Below are 7,606 nucleotides of genomic sequence, written 5' to 3'. Positions count from 1 at the left end.
GGTGTTCCACAGGGGCCTGAAGGCACCCTGGACAATGACCGGAGAATGGTGCCTGCAGAGTCATCTTCCCGCCAGATGAAAACAAGGTCCCACCCTTCCTGGGACGGACAAGACTGTAGTTCTTGCTGGATGTCAGTGTGGTCTGTGAGCACCTGGTGAGGAGCAGACTCACTCACTGGGCCAGCTGGACCATGCCAGGTCTCTCTCTATGCATGGCGGGAAGGTTCTGAGTTTGGATAATTGATTATTATCTGCAAGACGGCTCTGTACTTCCCCGGCCTTAAGGAAATCTGCTCTTTTAATTAGTGTGTTGTGAGGATATATCTAGTGTAGAGATGCCATGAATAACCGAACTGGTTCAGATTACTGGGTTTGAGGCTTCTAGGAGGAGCTTAAAATATGGACCGTCACCGCTAAAGACCTTCCCAGATCCCAGCTGTGCAAGGCTGGAGATGGGACCGTGCTCACAATGTGTGGTGACGCATAAGTATTAGCTTTAAATAACTGTGAATACCTTGTTTTCTAAAAGATTAGTGGCTCTTCCCTGTGTGATAAATTGTGTGAATTACGGTGCAGACCTGTCTTCCCACTGTATTATCCCACAGCCCTTTAAATAACGCAGTCCGAATTACACTCAGCAAGCCCTGGGCAACGCCTGGGCAAGCTTCAGGCAGAGGACTGTAATTTGGGTTCATCTTTCTCATCTCTCTACCGTTATTTCATCGTGTGTGTAGCCCTCGCCTCTCCTCATATTCCGTCTTTCTTGTTCCCTCCCTCCATCTCCCAGCCACTTTTAAACATGACTTGTCTACCCTCATGGGATAATAGAGGCTGACTCTTGCCCTTCTATCAGACTTTGGAGTTGGCATCCAGATCTCTGTGGTTACACCATTGATTTCTAACGATCTTAAGGGGGTGGGGTGTGCACATAACTGTACCCATTGTGCAGGTGAGTTTACTGAGACGAAGAGAGGTGAGGACTCTTGCCCAGGGTCACATCACCTGCTAGAGAGGAGGTTGAAATAGGCTTTGTCTTGAGTCATGTTTGTCTAGTCTTCCAGGGCAGGGGTGGGTTGAGATGGGGGTTAGAGGACTTGGGGTATGTTTGCACGTGTTGGCACACAGATATCTGTGTCTCACTCGGTCGCCTGGGGTAGGGAGTGTAACAGTTACTTCGTTCTGTACTGAAATATCCAGACTCTCTGGTTTCAGCGGCAGGGCCAAGGAAATAGAGGGCCTGCCAGGGACAGAGGGGTCATCACAATTAGGCTGCTGCCCTTGCCCTTTGGGGGGTTTTGGATCCTTTCTGTGCCTTGTTTCCATTGACTGTGTTTTAGTGTGTCATGTGATAGAACCAAAGTAGACCTGACTACTTGGCGACCCGGCAGAACACGGAGGACAGAGGAGCCAGCCAGCCAGGCCCTAAAGAGGTTCTCCACTCCCCAGCCTGCCCTGGAACACCCTTTCTCCAGCAGAGACCAACCTGAAGACTCGAGCTGTTTCCTTCCCTCCTCTTCTGTCTCCCCTCCCCTCCCCTCCCCTCCCCTCCCCTCCCTCCCCTCCCCTCCCCTCCCCTCCCCTCCCCTCCCCCATTTATGCCCTCCCTCTCTTCCTCCTTTATCTCCCCCCACCGTTTCCCTCCTTCTATTCCCGTCTCTCCTCTCTTCCTCTTTCTTTTCTCTTCCCACTCTCTTTTCTCCTCCACTGTCCTCTTCCGTTTTACAGCTCATTATGATAAGGAATAAATTTACAAATAGCAAACCTCACAGATTTTTAAGAGTGACTGGGTGAGCCTTGACAAATACGCACACTCATGTAGCCAAATTCTTCCCGTAGACCTGCGAAACAGAGGCCAGGGCGCTCTTTCACCGCTGGCCCGTCTAAGCCAATCTGTTCAGACCTGCCAGAAAGCAGCCAGGGCTCTGCACCTGTCATGACCTGGGCAGGAAGGGTTCAGAGAGTGTGGGTCACTGGTGTGTGTTGCAGGGGATGCTTTTGAGATGGTCCTGTGGTGTCCCATACATTTGTGGCCTGTAGTGAGATATCCACCCTGCCACACCTATAGACCGTTTAGGCGTGGTCACAGGTGAGGACATGACGGGGAGTGCGTTTAGGTCTGGGGTCGGGGCAGGTGCATCCAGGCCGGTAACAGAAAGCAGCCTGTGTGGATCCTTAGAGCGGTAGCAACTTCTCCCCCAAATAAATTATATTTAACCTATATTTGAACCTAGTCCCATGTATCATTATCCATGCCCCCAAAGTGGCCTTCCATCCTTATTTAGGGATAGTATCAATTTCTCACTATACAGCAACTGGAGAGCGGAAGGAACCGGGTGTTCCTAATTTTTGGTTGTGGGAATAATGCTGCCGAGAATACTTGTGTGCATAACCCTCTGTAAGGAAAGCTTTGCTCCCCCCTCTTTCTTCTCTTCTTTCTCCCTCCTTTGTCTTCCTTCTGTAAATATTAAGCACTAATTTAATTATAGTCGTTTTCTAAAGCAGTTGTTTCAGTAGCACAGGTGTGCTCCACCCGTTTAATATCCTTGTCTGCACTTAGGACTGTCTTTTCAGTTTTACCGATCACATCAGGCAGGAAATGGTATTGTCACAGTTTTAATTTTCATTTTCATGATAGCCAACGATGCTGAACATGTTCTTGGAACACTGTCAACATATATATGGTGTATGTGTGTGTGTTGGTGTCCATTCGAGTATTTTACCCATATTTAAAGCTTGAGTTGTTTGTAGATATTCTTTATATATTACAGAACCAGGTCCTTTGTCAGAAATATGCACTGTGACTATTTTCTCTCTGTGTGTTGTCTTGATTCTCTCTCTCTCTCTCTCTCTCTCTCTCTCTCTCTCTCTCTCTGTGTGTGTGTGTGTGTGTGCGTGTGTGTGTGTGTGTGTGTGTGTGTGTGTGCGCGTGCGTGCGTGTGTGTGTGTGTGTGTGTGTGTGTGTGTGTGTGTGTGTGTGTGTATGTGTGTGTGTGGCTTTGTAAGAGTCATTCCTAGGGGATAAAAGTTAAGAATTTCAGAAAATGGCTGGAATTTGGGGTTGGTTTGGACTAGAATTGGGGCCTGATGCAAAGATAACTCAAAACTGACTCCGGCCAACACTGACAGACCTTGATAAAGAGGCCAGGATTTCCTTCTGGGCTATCCAGGGATATACTGCTCAGGCCCTCAACTGTGACTCTCAGTCAAGTCTCATTCTTTCCTCCTGATGTGAGCCCTGGGGAGGGTCTATAGGCTCTCCTAATCCCCTCTAACGCTGGAGGACTCTGTGCTTTGCCAGTATTTCAGTAAAACCTCCTCAACAAGAAGAGGGGCTTCAGGGGGACAGCGTGGAATCCCATAGTGTCAAGCACCGGAGCCGGGGCATCAATGGCTGCTTTGGTCTGGTGCTGAGTCCTTCACTGCTAGGCATTGCCTTCCCTCTGCCTCCGTTGCCATGGCAACCCAGCATCATCCTCTCTCCAGGCTCCATGCTCTTGGCCTCTCTGATTGCCTGGCTCTTTGGACCCTTTGGCCTGTTGTGGTTCAGCTTTGCTTTTTTGGAGGAGAAAAACAGTCGACAAAACTGAGTTAAAGAAAGAAGCATTTGTTTGGGCTCACAGTTTCAGATGGTTCAGCACATGGTCACTTGGGCTCATTTGGACAAGGCATCATGGTGGCTGCAGCACAAAGGAAAGATAAGAAATGGATAGTGACATAGCAAAGGGCCAGGGACAGGATACACCGAGACCCTGCCTTCAGTGACTCACTTCCTCTAGCCAAGCCCCACCTCCTAACCTCCCAAACTAATGTCACAAGTGTAAGTCCAGGAGGCTGGGTTCCAGGGTGATAGTGAAACCAGGATATGTTCCTTGTACCATGATGTCAGCACTGAGCGACACTGTGGTCTCTCCCTGTCAGGTTGCTGCAAGGTCAGGAAGCCCACCACTCTGTGAGCTGGTGACCAAATAAGTCACTTCCTGTGCCCATGCCTGCACCACTCATAGCTTCACAAAGGCCAGAGGTGTCAGGCTGAGCAGGACAGGACACACAACCAAGATGCCCTGTGTCCTCTGCGCTCTACTCCAGTGTCTGTCTCAGTGGATCATGCAGGAAAGAAGTAAGCATGCCACCAAATTGCACAGGAATCCCATGTTACCTACATGTGATTATATACACAGAGAAATGAGGGATGGGCCCTGTACAGGATGGGGTGATCAGAGAAATAATACCAGCGTGTGACTCAAAGCTGAGTAACTGCCTCCGGTGGGAGTGGAGCGTGCCGAGCACAAAGACCCTGTTTGGGATGAGCTAAATTAGAAATAAACGCCAGCCACAGAACACACCCAACAGGCCCAGTTGGAGACGCCTTCTGGTAAAGGAGAAAGCAGAACAGAACTGAAACTTAACACCCTGCGATGGAATCGGGTCCCTGGCTAAGTAAAAAAGAGGGAGGGAGAAGAATTAACAGAAGTCCGGGCATCATCCGTGCTTTCATTTTTGAACTGGGAGGAAACTAGAGGAGGGAAAAGGGGAGCTGGGAAAGTGGACATCACAGGAGGGAGAGACAACCACAACCAACCACAACACCGAGAGAGAGAGAGAGAGAGAGAGAGAGAGAGAGAGAGAGAGAGAGAGAGGAGAGAGAGAGAACCGGCTCAGGACGCCTACCATGGCATCGTTAGTCTGAGCTTTTCTGATGTTCTCGGTCAGTGTCCCCACACCCACACCCCCATCTTCACCCTTCCCGAACCCCCAGACTGTCCATTTGTTCTCAGCCACAGAGGATGAAACCCTCAACGCTGTTGCTTTGTCTCTGAGGTGGGCCTCTCAGGCCGGCAGAGGACAGACCGAGCACCACCCCTCCTCCTCCATCCCCCATTCATGCTCTAGCTCCCAGTTTGCCTTCCTTTTTTCCCCCAAGTTTCTCTTGTGCAGAGCTTCCGATTCCTCTGGTGTGAAACTTCCCCCTGCACCTCTCACACACAGGACGCTGAGGCTTTGTTATCCGTAGGGTTATCTGCTGCTTCCCTCATCAGGACCACTGAGGTTCTCCTGAAGGCTGAGCAATGCTGTATAGAATGGGTTTGGGTCAGTTACGTCACCCACCAGCATCATAAGGACATCACTAAAAGGCCCAGAGCCCGTGTCTCAGGACACGAGCGGAGTCAGGGAACACTGGCCAACCAGGCCTCCCTTTGTAGCATCCAGGGCCTCACTGGACCCTGATTTCCTACACCCCACACAAATCCTGGCTGTCCAGAACTTAGGAACAAATGCCTTAACCCCGAAAGATTAAAATATTTTTATGCCATTGGTAGATGCTGTTATTAAATGTTTCGGCAGCAGAAATTAAATAAGAATAACCAGTATTTTGAAATTCTGAACATCTTATAATTAGACCGGCCTTTAAAAAGAGTATTCCAACTTAAGGCACATTGGAATGTAACCCACAACACGGAGACAGCCTGACAAAGAAACATTATTCTTAGATTTACAATTAATTACCCTTATGTCTATACCTTGCATTCAATTTGCATATCTTAAAACTGCTGTAAATTTCCCAGGACTCCTTATTATTTAAGATCATTTCGCTCAGGAAAGTTTCTTCAGTAGTAACTTTCTGTTGATTGTGGAGTTGCGAGGTCAGTAAATCTGGCTCGGCTTTGCTCCCCAACATTGTAATTTTTCTCTTTGTGTGTGTGTGTTTTCATTATTTGGCTCCTCGTTCCTTCTGCCCCGCTCATTTATTATTCGCCAAAGAACCAACAGATAGAGACCGCAGCTAGAAGACGAAGTGAGTGGTCAGACTCGGCGATGCTATCTCCTCTCCACTGCGCGTCGGTACCCGGTGTCTGACGTGTTCTATGCATCTCTCTAGTGCCAAGCTCGTTAAACAAACAAGACTTGATGTATAGGTCTGAAGAAATGAAGTTCGCTGCAGTGGGTCTGTGTTCTTGCCCCATTGCTGGTGTCCTGAGATTTTACGTTTGCCCCCTCTCTTTGGGGTCCTCTCTCCCGATATCAGAGGCCGTGTTGTTGTTTTGTGGGGTCATCGCGTTTGTTGCGTGGGGTTTTTGTGCTCCCTGCGACCACACTGGGATCTCGAATTCATTTGCAAGGAGCAATACGTACCGTGTAAAGTGGTATGTATTTTGCAGTGCGGGGTAAGGTTTGAAAAGCCTCACACATAGATGGAGTTTGAATCCGTAGCCATCTGCTCTCAAGCATGAGGCTCTTCCACACTTCCACAGAATTCTCTTTGTGAGACAGGGTCTTGCTGTGTATCTCAGGTTGGCCTGGAACTCACTTCTCCTTGATTCAGCATCCTGAATCTTGGGGTGACAGGTCTATGCCAACACACCCGGATTGTTTTTTTTTGTTGTTGTTGTTTGTTTGTATTTATTCATTTATTTTGCAGAGTTTAAGTATCCCTTGAAGTCCACTATGAACCACTTAAGGGATTTAAAACAAATGAATGTTCCAACAACAACAAAAAACAAACCTCCAAAAGTCACGAACACAGTCAGAACAGACGTCACCACTAGTCTGTTTCCCTCTGTTATTTGTTGACTTATTTGTTTGTTTATTTACTAATTTAGTTAGGTGTTTCTTCACAATCATTTGCCGAGCCTCGGAGAACACTTGACTTTGAAACAGAGTGGATTGACTATCCAGTGTAGACAGAATAGATTTTTGCCTTAGCCTTATTGAAGAGGAATGTGATTCTAAAATCCACAGCCCAGTGTGTGTGTGTGTGTGTGTGTGTGTGTGTGTGTGTGTGTGTGTGTTAGTGTGTGTGTGTGTGTGAGCATTGTGAGAGTATGTGTGAGCATGTGTATATGTGAGTGTGTGTGTGTGTGTGTGAGAGAGAGAGAGGAAGTATGTGAGTGTGTGTGTTAGTGTGTGAGTGTGTGAGCATTGTGAGAGTGTGTGTGTGTACAATCTCTGCGCTTTTGGAGAAATGGAGAGAAAAACCAAGTCTCCTTTCTCTCTTTAATTTTGTTTTAAGCACAACCAGGTGATTTCCTGGGGCTTTTCCTCCCTCGCTTATTAACTGACAGTTTATTAAGCCAATTCTTAAATGGTGAGGGCCCTTGCCTTTTCACCATCAAGGTCCCCAGAACCAAGTGTTACAAAGAATGTCAGGGTAGGAAAAGTCACTGCTAGGAAAGGGTGTTTATGGCTGAGTGTGCCAGGCATGAGGGTGTGGGGCGAAGGGCTGTCCCCTAGCCCCTCATACTACACAGGGGCTGGACAATACCTCCTTCTCTGTGTAGCTCACCTTACCTCCTCTTTCCCCTGCCTCTTCTTGACTCTCTTTTCCTCTTTCTGGTGGCATGGAAGTCTTTAATTTTTTTTAATGTCTTACAAACTTATTTATTTCTGACAGTGCCATGCTTTCTGATGATTCAATACGGAAAGCGACTTCAGCAGACCCGTTCGCCCCAGCTTTCCACAGGCCGATCCAAAATGTACAGGATGGCAGCTTCACACCTCGTTGATAATCACGTTGTATTTCTATTAACATTATTTCCAGAAGACTTCCAAAAATTTAAATAATGCTTGCACAAAGGATGGGAAGCCACACCTCAGATGAGCTGTCCTA

The sequence above is a fragment of the Cricetulus griseus genome, chromosome 9, assembly GCF_003668045.3.
Source record: "Cricetulus griseus strain 17A/GY chromosome 9, alternate assembly CriGri-PICRH-1.0, whole genome shotgun sequence".
In the NCBI taxonomy this organism is placed as follows: domain Eukaryota; kingdom Metazoa; phylum Chordata; class Mammalia; order Rodentia; family Cricetidae; genus Cricetulus; species Cricetulus griseus.
Note: the sequence above shows the minus strand (reverse complement) of the source record.